This window comes from Syngnathoides biaculeatus, chromosome 20 (assembly GCF_019802595.1).
Source record: "Syngnathoides biaculeatus isolate LvHL_M chromosome 20, ASM1980259v1, whole genome shotgun sequence".
Taxonomy (NCBI): domain Eukaryota; kingdom Metazoa; phylum Chordata; class Actinopteri; order Syngnathiformes; family Syngnathidae; genus Syngnathoides; species Syngnathoides biaculeatus.
The window spans coordinates 4,870,485-4,883,334 of NC_084659.1; the positions used below are offsets into that span (position 1 = coordinate 4,870,485).

The 12,850-nt window shown below is 40.3% G+C and overlaps 1 long non-coding RNA gene across 2 annotated transcripts; it reads right to left on the reverse strand.

The window, feature by feature from the left end:
* Nucleotides 1-4: 4 nt before the first annotated feature.
* Nucleotides 5-11,801, reverse strand: LOC133493470 (uncharacterized). Of its 2 annotated transcripts, none has more exons than XR_009792993.1 (9): nt 10,257-11,801; nt 10,003-10,085; nt 9,767-9,900; nt 5,661-5,875; nt 5,449-5,568; nt 4,509-4,628; nt 4,153-4,422; nt 3,225-3,367; nt 5-102 (listed from the first exon to the last, which is right to left on the reverse strand). It is a non-coding gene; the product is annotated as an uncharacterized LOC133493470 (long non-coding RNA). The 2 variants fall into 2 exon arrangements; XR_009792994.1 differs by having other exon boundaries at nt 4,153-4,425.
* Nucleotides 11,802-12,850: the final 1,049 nt, after the last annotated feature.

The window sequence follows — 12,850 nt, forward strand, 5'->3', positions numbered from 1 at the left end:
TCATCTTGGGCAGTAGTCGTCGACCCCCCACCATTCCAAGTCGGGTTAAGGGAGATTTGTGTTTAAGTGGACAAATTCCCATTTGGAACGTCGTCGTTTACACTATACACAATTTTGAACAGAGTTAACTAACCTTCACTTTTCTCTTGTTGCATTTAACCAATTGACCCCTCCGTGGATATTGCGCAAACCGCATCACTGACCAATCAGAGGCCAGAGATCTGCATAAACCAAAGCCCGTTTTTGGTCCCGCCATTTTCTCAGACAACATTGCATGGTCCAATATAGGTTTTGTTAGCGCTTTATCGCGTATTTGGGTGATTTAAAAAAATATGGTTAAGAGGTGTAGTCACGGACTCTGTAGTAGTGACGACAGGTATCCTGAAAGGCTAGTTGGTGGAGTTCGATTCGTACCCTATCCAAAACCGAACACCCAGTACGAAAAATGCCTTCGATGGATCAAAACTTTGTGGAAAACCGCATCATCAACTAAATCCATCTGATATCAACCGGAATAGATATGTTTGCACGAAGGTATGCCCTATATTTGATTTTCAATACATGTCTCGTATAACTTAATTCGAAGTTCTTCGCTAGCATAACACTGCTGCGTGTGAACGATTGACACTTATTCTTTGTTGAGCGATATTTAGCGATGATCGGACTGCACAAACGTGTCGCTTTCTTGCCAGCTCGCGGCCGAAGCTTAACCAGACTGTTTGCACGAAGATATGCCCTATATTTGATTTTTAATACATGTCTCGTATAAATGAATGAGACGTTCTTCGCTAGCATAACACCGCTACGTGTGATCGATTGACGCACTTATTCTTTGAGTGATATTTAGCGATGATCGGACTGCACAAATGTGTTGCTTTCTGGCCGACTTGCAGCCAAAGCTTAACCAGACTGTTTGCACGAAGATATGCGCTGTATTTGATTTTTAATACACTTCTGGTATAAATGAATGAGGTGTCCTTCGCTAGCATAATATTGCTACATGTGAATGATTGAATGAAGTCAGAAGCATGGCGTCTCTCAGTTAAGAATGTATTGCATTTAGAATCTATATCGTTGATTTGAATGAAATCAGAAGCATGGAGTCTCTCTGTTAAGAATGTATTGTATTTGCCATTTTTACGAATTGTCTTACGTCAGCGCACGTGGGGTGAAATCACTCCAGGAAGCGCGGTTAAGTGCCCTGTACGGAGGGGTCAATTCAGACAAGAATGGTAAAAATGACAGTGGCACACTAATTCATAATCGCAAGTCCCAAAGACACTTATGTAATACAGTCAGATGATTTGCCTGTATTTTATTTGTAATCTGATTCAATAATTAACTGAACAGGGCAAGTACCAAGATCGTACGAGGGAGGGTTGGGGCACCCCTCTGGTTTGTGATTTTCCACAAAAGTCCATCAAAAGGGTTCGTGGACCTTTGTTCCGAGTGGCGGAGAAGGGCCCGTCCCCCACCATTCGCAACTTCCCGAACAGGACTTGTGGGACAAATGTTTCAACTTTTTTCAAAAGATGCAAGTTTCACCTTGTCCATGTTTGGATCCATATTTTATGGAATCGATTTTGCATGTTTTCCCTTACCAACTAAAGTAGCTAATTTTGTTGCTTCCAATCATTTTTGTTGTTCAGATAAACCGATCAGTTTTCTAAAGTGCTTTTCTCAAACCCAGTCCACTTAAAATCCATGTGAACACTTATGTTGGATAACTATTGACTTTTTTTGTCTCAATTTTAAGAATTATATTGTCAGACTCCAGGGAATAACAGCAGTTTTATTTGCTTAAATCCCTCAATTCGCCGCAAATGTGTTACATGAGCTGCCTTGTCTCTCAGCACATCAAATCCAACTTCCAATAACTTTCATTTGTGTTTCCCCCCCACACAGACGAACTGACTTTTCAATTGACCCCTCCGTACAGGGCACTTAACCACGCCTCCTGAAGTTACGTCACCCCACGTGTTCTAACCTGAGACAAACAATAAAAGGGTTAGGGTTAAATTGTCCGATTTACCATGTGATTTCTCTCGCATTCTTTGCAAATAGTGAAATATTGTTGAAAAGCAGACAGCAGGGCTTCAAGTATTTCAATGGTATTTACATGCATATCGACGGAGAAACCTTTGATATTAGCGCGAGATCTTTCCGGAGTCAGAGGAAGACCGAGAAGCCACATAATATATTATAACCCAAAGACGAATTCGTCATTGACAGTTTCCTATTTTCGTGTTACATATCACACTTGTGTGCAGAATCTGTATGTGTATCTTTATAGCAGTTTGTGAACCCCCGTATGAAGGAAAAGGCGAGGCTTGATTTAAGAGTTGTTTCTCTCGTTTTCCTTGTGTAACGTCACACGCTCCCCTCAATAATTCTTCTTGAATTAGTGCCGAACCTACATAAGTCCCGACCGAGTACGACAATCACTACTTTAGTGTCCTCAAACATCCTTACTTCAGTCTTGGTGTCTGTGCACGTCAAAGGCTTTTAGGACTCGCTAGTCCGGTTTAGCTTAGCTCGGTAGCCGCCGAACAGAGACATTTGTGCAGTCAGATCGCAAAATATCGCTCAATACAGATCAAGTGTGTCAATCATTCACACGTAGCTATGTTATGCAAGCGAAGAACTGCTAATTTATATGAGACATTTATTGAAAATCAAATATAGGGTTTACCTTCGTGCAAACATATCTGTTCTGGTTGATTTTAGTTGGATTCAGTTGATCATACGATCTTCCACAAAGTTTGATCCATCGAAGACATTTTTCGTACTCAGTCTTCTGTTCCGGTTGATAGATGGACTCAGTTGATGATGCGGTCTTCCACGTACTGGGTCTTTGGTTTTGGAAAGGGTACGAATTGAACTCTACCAACTAGCCTTTCAGGATACCTGTCGTCACTAATACAAAGTCCGTGACGACACCCCCTAAACCTTGTTAAAGAACCCAAATACGCGATAAAATGCTAACAAAAGCTATACTGGGCCATGCAACGTTGTCTGAGGGAACAGCGGAAGCAAAAAAAAGGGGTGTGGTTTATGCAGATCTCTGGCCTCTGATTGGTCAGTGACACAGATGACGCAATTTCTACGGAGGGGTCAATTCTTAAAACCATACCTTTACTTTATTTTGTAACACTTTTTTTTTTAAAACATAAGGAGCGAACGAGGATAAGTTTAGCATAAATTTAGAGATGCTTTCCGCTTACCTTTAATCATGTTGGAGTTCTTTTATGTCTCAGCTCGTCTCACCACTGATGTACCTCTTCAGAATGCACGTCACAGCACCATTTGTGAGAGCAAAGGTCGGCAACCCAAAACGTTGAACAAGCCATATTGGTTCCAAAAACGTCTGTAGCCACAAAAAAAATAAATACACAATCTTACATAAACCTGACAATGAAGGCAACAGGTGCTCGATGTATCTAAATTAGCCTACTGTCAAAACGGCTTGGAGTTGTCTACAAATACATGAGCATTCATGATTAAATGTTTTTTCCCGTACAGTGCATTCTGAAGAGAACGACGCACCACGTGACTGCTGCTGTACGATGCCGCCTCAAGTTTAACTTTATAACAGTATGAATTGTTTTGCTTTGATGAAATTAAACCAATGCAAAAAAGAAATTCAAGTTTGTCATTTTATTGGGGATTCGGGGAAAAAAAAAAAAAAAAAAAAAAAAAAAAAAAAAAAAAGCATAACGTGCCCATTAACTGAGCACTAAACAGAATACAATAAAACAACCTGTATCTAAGAATAAAACCGCAGCCTTTTGAAAACAGCCATTGTACTTTGTTACTGAATATATGCCTATGAAAGGATTGTATTCTTAGTTTGAGACATCACTGCATCCATCTATGAACACTTTAGCTCCTCTCTGGTTTCAACAAAACTTGCAGCAGTGAAGTTTAACAATGCAATCCATTTAAATTTATTTTTGCGCTTTCTCCAGATTCAATGCAATCTCGCTTTTTAATTTTTCTATTTTTGGAGGATATTTCTTTTTGTAAATAAAATTACATTTTTATTTCATAGCTATTAATAAATGACTAGCAAACAAATATTGTAAAAAGTATATATTTACACTTTAATATTTTTGCTCAAATTAAAAAAAATTAAAAAAAAGTGGCACAAACCTGGATAGCAGGGTTTGGTCTGTGGTCAGCAATAGGCGTGGGTCACCACCGCATATGCCCCAGTGATTAGAACCATAGTTTCGGGTGGATGTACCATGCACCCTCCTTCCCCACGGGACGCAGGGGTAATGCCCCCAAGTCCTGGCGGGAAAGCATTCAATTTGCCATTTGCATCAATGTATGTCAAATCTCCATCTTCCCAAGAGGACCTTCGCCTTCGGGAGAACCCAAGGGGAGGTCCAAAGACGGATGCGGCCAATTGTGTATCCTCTGCTTTGGATGGAAACACAGTCACGGATAAGAGCAGTGATACCAGTGTACACGTTCCTGCTGCATTTATCAGTATGTCATACAACCTTTGACCAACAAACCACCACAACAAAGAGCTGCATGGGAGCAGTGCGGCAGTTTGTAGATGGATATCATGACACCATGCTTTGTTGAGACTTCCCACCTTAAAATCTGTCCCTGTAAAGCTAACAGGAGAAATCAGACAATGCAACATTAGATATCAGTTTATCATTTACTGCCTTAGTTGTTGGATTAACACTTTTCCCTTTCTGACAAGTGGTGTTAGGAGTTGTTTTAGTCATTACCTCCAGGGTACATTACGTTGGGATTTCTGTTGGAATGACACATTAGTGGCCCAGGTCCCATGCATGTGATGTAACTATAGTTTACCTTGTTAGCTGCATTCTACATTAATAACCAGTTTTTCCTATTTGTAAAAAAGATCATCATGAGTGAAAAAAAGTTCCATAGGTTTTTCAGTTAAAATACTCCCTCCATAGTATACGTACTCTTTTGTATGGTATTCGGGTCTAAGGTAGCATTAAATTGGCAAATGGTGAGAAGAAAGTGGAGGTTTCATTTAGCATAAGCCTAAAGATGGAATCCCCAGCAATTAGAATCTGCCAAGGAATTGAATGAGTGCTAAACTGATTCACTGGGAGGCACACATGTCGTCCTCTCATGCCTCGGTGAACCCCCCCATAGTTGTTTACAAATGTTATTTGAAATGAGGTTGCGCCTCTTTATCTTGTGTGGTAGGCATAGTTGACTGAGTATAATTAATGGTTATGTATTTGTCAGCTTTACAGGTATCCAAAAGTAGCATATGAACAAAAATATTACGGCTGTCACTGTTGCAGTCCAACAAGCTATCATATTTAGCCATTTTGAAGTCATGTCGACCAAGTCACCCCTAAATGAGTCAAGTGTCTTAAATCTTCACCAGCCTTCAGGTATTTTCTGATACTATAAATCTGCACCCACCGTATGCTGGTCTTTGCTCACCTTTCCCCTTGGTTGACTCAGCTGAGATGACCTTTTACAGTGTGTAAGGTGTATCCACGTGTTTCTATTTTGTCCATGTCATTCAGCTCTTGCTCGGTCTATGCCAGTGTTCGGGTAAAACTGCATGTACAGTAGATGTTAATTCATAAACAAACATAGCATGAAAAAACAAATGGCAGTAATAAGGTTATTAAAGCACAGTAACTTGTTACATTTTTTTTGGGTGTAGTGCAGGGATGTCGAACTCATTTCTCGAGGGCCACGTTGTAGTTCGGGTTTCCCTCAGAGGGATATTTCGTGTGAAGGCAGCGTGAGATCGATTCCAGCTCAGGGATGGTTTTGACATCTGCACTGCGACTGGCTGGCGACAAGTTCGGGGTGTAGTCTGCCGCTGCCCGAAGTTAGCTGGGATTGGCTCCAGCTCTCTCTCCGAATAAATGCAGAAGGGTTGCATCAGGAAAGACATACGGTGAGGGGGGGGGAGTTACTGCCGCACCATGACAATGGAACAAAAATGGCTTTACACAATGCTGATAAAATTCCCAATTTGTTTCTAGTCCTATCAAATTGATGCATGTGAAATTTCCTAGTGACACACCATTAGAAAAGTTTGTTTTTCAAGAGAAGTTAACGGATACACAGCCACACCCAACTTTTATTTTTTTTGCCTTCGTTATCAGTTAATAGCATTGGTATGATCTCTAGATCTGTGCAAACACCACAATCTTTTGGACACGTTTTTTGTATGTAGTTATCCAATTTGTTTTGTTTTCATTTTATTTTTTGGGGGTGGGACCTTGAGTGGTTCCCGCAGGTACAACTCGAACAGAAAAATGAAAATAACTGATAGAGTTTTCATCCAACAGCAAAATTTCACCGTTTAGTCACCATTATGACAGCAGTCTCACTCCCATGTGTAACCGGACTACAGTGACCTTGGCAGTGGGAATGAGAACGGCTATCTTACAAGTGGCCAATAAAACAAATTAGTTTTGTGTGTGTTAATGGTTTCAAAAGGAATAACTTTCCTACAATCAACAAATTAATTCAAGTACACCTTTTCGCACATTTTTAAGCTGTTTGGGGTTCTTAACTCCTGAAAGGGTTAGGGTTGTGTTTTTTTTCTTCATCATTCGTCCATCTCTCATTGTGTGGAAATTATTGGTAATTTGGATGGTCTCCCAAACAGTGTTTTGAATGGAATGAGACCCTTACATGCTTGTAATGTATGTAGCGTTAAACTAAATCTATCATTGTGTCCAAATTGCCTCTACGTGTGATTGTGAGTGTGGCTGTTTGTCTCCATGTGACCTGCAATTGGCTGGCAACCGGGTCAGGGTGTACCTTGCCTCCTGCCCGTTGACATCTGTGATAGGCTCCAGCCCTCCGCGCGACCCTTGTGAGGATAAGCGGCTAAGAAAATGGATGGAGGGATGAACGGATGTGTAGCTTGAGAACATTTTGTATACACATTCCCTTGTGGATTATGTTGGACGCAGATCAAACAAGCCCTACAAAAAAAGTTTTGCCTACAAGTTAAATCCATGGATCATTTAATGCCTTTGTACCAGGGCTACCATTCCCCCTGTTGAGACCTGATACTTCCCATGGCTAAAGATTGCCGCCCACTTAAAAAAAAATGTTTTTGTATCTGTGCTGACATAATTCCCATTTTGTAACGTAGTACCTTATGTTTTCCACATTTTTAGTTCTGCCGGTAAGCTTTGTTGTTTCATTTCTCAAAGTATGTCTTCATTTGTTACATGTCAGCTAATCCCATAAAGGTTTTGCTGCTGCTTTTGCCGTTTTATCTGTAAATCCATTTCCTAATGATTCTTTGTCTGTATTTGATGTGTGTACTGCACATTTACATATGGCTATTTCTTTTGGTAATTGAACTGCTATGACCAAATTTTGTAGTCTCTGCATATGTCACTGTGTCCCCTGTAGTTGTCGCTATTCCTCTATTTTTCCAGTATTGTCTGTGTAGATTGTGATACCATCGTGAATACAGCAGCCTCTGGTCTCAGATTGTTTAAGACTATCCAATAATATATTGTCTGTACAGTTCAGTCATCCCAATCCAAATCTGGTTCTTTTTCTGTCCAATCAGGAACATTTCGTACTACCAAAACAAATTGTCCCAAACTCTCCCACTCCTGTTGTAATGACATGTGTGGTGGTGTCCATTCCTTGTGTAGTGCATTTAGTTTGTCAGTCAGTCTTGTTTCTGTCACCACGACTGATATACCATCTGAGTACAGATAATCATGATTTTGTCTGGTGTGGGTTGTTATAAGTTTCTTATACTACATTGTCACATGCAATGAGTCACTTCCTACGTCATTTTGTGGTTCAATCACGTCTTGAGCTGTTTGAAATCTCCTGTTCTTGCAGGAGGTTTGTTTAGAATATGTAAGGTGTAATAATAGATTGCTGGATTCCTACTTTTTAAGATATCTAACTGTCCTCCCAGTAATTTTTTTTTTACTTATATTTATCCTGTCAGAGAGGGAATTAAGCGCAGTCCTAGTTTCAGCAAGCCATCTCTTCCCAAAAAAACGTATGGGACAAATTAAAGTTGCATTTTGGGAGCATTAGTTGTGACATTTTTGATGGGGAGATGGCTGCTCTCTTCCTCATCTGCGGCCACAATTAAATGTTTCGCATAAGGCTCCATAAATTTCTCCTTTCTCTGTCAGAGAGGTGTCAATTTTCTTTATTTTGTAGCACTCTCTCCATGTAGTGCTTGGTTAACGTATTGTTACAGGTTGCCAGTTTGTTAACCCAATGTTTTTGCAATCCATTGTTTTATAGGATTATTTGAATTCACATGAGCATTTTTAATTGCCTTTGATACACACTCCCTGGAGTGTGATCTTCAGGAATGCCACTATTTGCTTTAAAACAGATTTATTCCAATTCTATATTCTTCAAATGGTTCGTTTTATTATTTTGCTCTTCCAATGGCAGAAAAATTTTTTTTTTTTTTTTTAATCTAGAAGTGTGCAACAACCCTTGAACTCCCTGCTGCTGTGAGAAAGTACTTTGCTGTCATCCAAATTTGTTGTACTTCCACATCATTTAAGTGGTAAGATTTTCTCAAGTCTTCCGTTCCCTGGGCGAATTACGTTCCATCAACTTTATGAGATGTGATGCCTTTTATGGCTGTTTTCACATCTTGAGTCCAGCTTTTTTTTTGTTGTTGGTTTTTTTCTTTTGTGTGTGTGTATTTCTCTTATTTTATCCTGCAGGTTAACTCTATATATATATATATATATATATATATATATATATATATATATATATATATATATATATATATATATATATATATAGTGTGTGTATGTTGAGCTGGCCAGCAAAGTCATATTGTGTTATCCACAAATTTAGATGTTTTGTTTTAGTAGGACATGTGCTTTCTACAAACTTCTAGTCCTTACACTTTTTTTCCCCCAGATGTGTTTCAACTATTTTGCAATTTGTTTTTCCCCTGTTGGAGTCAGTGGTTTACCGAGGGTGACTATACTGACTTCCCCCTGAACAGGGTGACAATTACGTTCCGTTTGAGGTAATTCTCAAGCTTCTACCACAAGTGGCGGAGAATTCTTACCTCTGCATCCTCAAACAGTTGTCACTCAATTTCCTGTTCAAATGAGGTAGCAAACCTCCACTCACACATACACACGTTTCACGGAGCTCACGTACAGGACACACCTTGCCCTTTTCTCAGTTTTATAGACTAGTCTACTCGATAGTGACTAGTATTCTCGAGGTTTGGTTCTGCCGCAGTCACCCAGACGCGCATTCACTCATTCCTCATGAGTGTGGGAGTTTCCTACTCAGAGATGTCTTCACTTGCTTCGGCTTCTCGTCAACCCTCAGCCTCCAGGCGCAAAGTCGAGGCCCAGTCCCGGAAAGGGTCTCAAGTGCCGTGGCCACGGTCTTTGCCTGGACGTCGACTCTGCCCCTGGAAACCTCAGGTATCTTGAGATCTGGCTCGAAGGGTTAGGGTTAACAGCAGTTTTATTTGCCATACATTTTTCTTACATTAGCTGGCTTAATTGTCTCAGCACATCAAATCCAACTTCCCATAGGTTTTGTTTGAGACTATTTCGCTTCAACCCTTTTAGAGCTCATCCGGGACTTGAGCCAGAGGCAACAAGGTGTTTTTCCACACAGATTCAGATAAACTGACATTTTAAATTCTTAAAAACATACCTTGACCTGTAATTTATTTCGTACCACTTCAAATTTCAACATCACACAGAGTGAGTAGGGACTATCCCGCATAAATCTAGAGAAACTTTCTGCTTACCTTTATTCCAGTGCAGTTCTATGTCTCAGCTCGTCTCACCACTGATGTACTTCAGAATCTGGGTCGCGGCACCATTTGTTAGAGCAGGGGTCGGCAACCCAAAATGTTGAAAGCCATACTGAAAACATCTTGAGCTGCAAAAAATGTTTTAATAATGAAGGAAACTTACTGTAGTATCTAGATTAGCCTACTATCAAAATGATTAAGTTTGCTCCAAACAATGAGCATTCGTTTACTTTCATTCTGTAGAGAACGATGCACTCCGTGACTGTCGTATGATGGCACCTCAAGTTTAAGTTCATTATGTTTCATTGCTTTGCTGAAATAAAGGAAATGAGATTGTCATTATTTTTAGGATGGGGGAACATGCATAAAGCGCCCATTATCTGGGCACTAAACAGTGCAATAAGATGCAGCCTGCATTTATTGAAGAAAAAAGAAAAAATAAACTGTCACTGATTACATGCTTATGACAGGATTGTGTTCTTACCTGTTTGAGACATCACTGGTCAGCTCCAGCCATCTGAACGGTTTCCCACGCTTTAGCTCCTCTCAGGTTTCAACAAAAACTTGCAGCATCCGTGGCGTTTGGAAATGCAATTCACTTAAATTTTTTGCACTCTCATTTTTCCATTTGTAATGCAATTGCACTTTTTCCACTCTTTCCTAACTGGGTACTCTGCTGCAAATTTAACATGCCTTCCCTGCAAATGCCTTTCTACATTACTGTTATTTGACAACTTCTCGCTACAAAGCAAACATTCAGGCAATTCTTCTGCATTGTCAATGAATGCCAATGATTCGTTCCAAGAAACATTGACTCCTCTGTTCTTAGTAATTTTTCTCCCTTGGGATCCATGGCCCATCACACAGCCACCGGTTTGTTTACAACCGGCACCTGCCTAGCATCCCGCCCTGTTCAAAACATGTCGCAGGCTATGATGCAAATCTTCCTTGACAGAAATGTTGAAATTTAATTTATTCTACACATTCTTACAGAATTGGAAAACATTTGTCCACCTACAGAACCATAATAAAATGAAAAACAATATTTTTCAAACATTTTTGAAAAAGCTCCAGGGAGCCAGTAGGGGAGCACTAAAGAGCTGCAGGTTGCCAATGCCCATGTTAGAGGTTTGGAAAAGAGGGAAGACAAAAAAAAAAAAAAAAAAAAAAGTCTCAGCCCAGATTGAACCTCCTGGCCACCCAACCCTACATTGCCCAGTTCTTTTCTTCTGGTCGAGTTAAAACTTCAATTATTAGGCGACATGAAAAGTTGAACAAATTATTCACATAAAGCCAAGCAAGAAAACCAACACTCAACCAAAAAAAAGATAGCTACATAAGTGAATTTCAGTCTGTTTGCTGAAGCCCGAGTCAAGTGATTTGGAGGAGCCAATTGTAATGCTAACAGGAACACACTTAGACTACAGCCTGAAGCCACAAAATTTGCAAAACACTGAAATGTCACTATGGCTCACAAAATCAAAACCTCCAACTCTTCAGAAACTCTGTACATGAAAGTTATGAACAGCATATAGCTATAATTTAACTTTTAGAAGTCTGATGAAGTAATGCATTTGCTCATTTGAAAGTATGCGGCTCGACTTTGCTTTACGCTGCCATCTACTGCTTGGTCAGCGTCAAACCTTACCGAGGGGGATAATATTAAATGAATAAGTAACTTTTGAATCTCAGAATTGTAAAATACTGTCATTTGTAATTGTGTTAGGATCCAAAAAACAGACCAGATTGCACATTGGTCCACTTAAGTCAGACAAAAAGCCAAACTTCATTTCCTCATCTCACACTGAGGAACCATTTTCCACAGCCTGGGAGAGATCCTGCATGACACTCAAAATGTGTGACATGTGGAGCACGTCGAGTGACTACTCGTCAGCAAACGCATACACTTGAGAGCTTCATATTTTTGGAGCTGTTTTGGAACTGACCTTAAAACAAATCTAAGGAGACTCCTCACGATACCAAGAGGCCATCCAAAAGACGCCCGCCATACCGCTCGGTGCAAATTCGCACACGCCAATGAAGTCACCACCACCACCCTTAGACCAATCGGATAAACAGGGTTCATACTCAGTCCGACCAAAAAAAATTTAAGGGCTTTCTAGGGGCGACACAGAAAAATTTAGGGCCATTGTGGGAAAACAAGAGTAAGCAAAAAAAGACTCACCCAATGGTGCCATCAACCGTTCTTGGTTCATCAAATGTTCCAGTACCTCAGTACCTGTGACAGTGATCACCTGTCACCCTTGTGGTAGTTCTCATTGATATGACCATTGTCAACGTCTTCACATAACAGTATACAGAAAAACAGATTCTAACTACAATTGCAACTATATACACAAATGTCTTCTACTGATGTCTGATTCAGCACCCCTACTCAAGCTCCTTGAGCCTACCCAGTGCCTCCTCTATTTGCTGCTGCAGAGGTGCCAAAGAGGCTCTCTTGTCCTTTGCTCTGCCCGAGTGCATTGGCCTCGGTGATAAGCCTCAGATTCCTCTTTTCTTCTGCCTCCTCACACAGCCTGTCAGCCTTCTCTAAGAAGCGTTGATATGTCAGTCTCTATTCTGGCTTTTTTGGCTTTCAGGAAGTAGAGATGAAAAGTGGGCAGCGTAGCTAGGTACAAAGTCTTCCTTTCCCCACAGTGGTACTTTTTAGCAATGTCACTGTCTGGGAACATGACTGCAAACCCTTTCGAATTATTTTCATAAGATTTGTAACTGTAATGGCTGCAGATCACTTTTAAAGTCCACACGATCTCTGCCTTTAACGAGTCCGTCTTTGTGTATTGAACTACGTTCATAAAGCCTGACCTCTGGCTGGACAACTGTTGGTGCGCAATAGGGATCGCAACCGGTGAAAAATAACCGGTTTTCGTTCTTTTTTTTAAACCGAAACCGGTTAAAATTTCTTCCGGTACTCCACATTGCACTCTCTTTTTCAACATCATGTCCACTTTTTTCAAGTTTCGCTGTTAGAGTAAAGTTGGACTCAAAAGAACATTCAGTTAAAATCAAAGAAACAAACATGGCATTGAGGAAACGCTCCAAAGTATGGGAGTA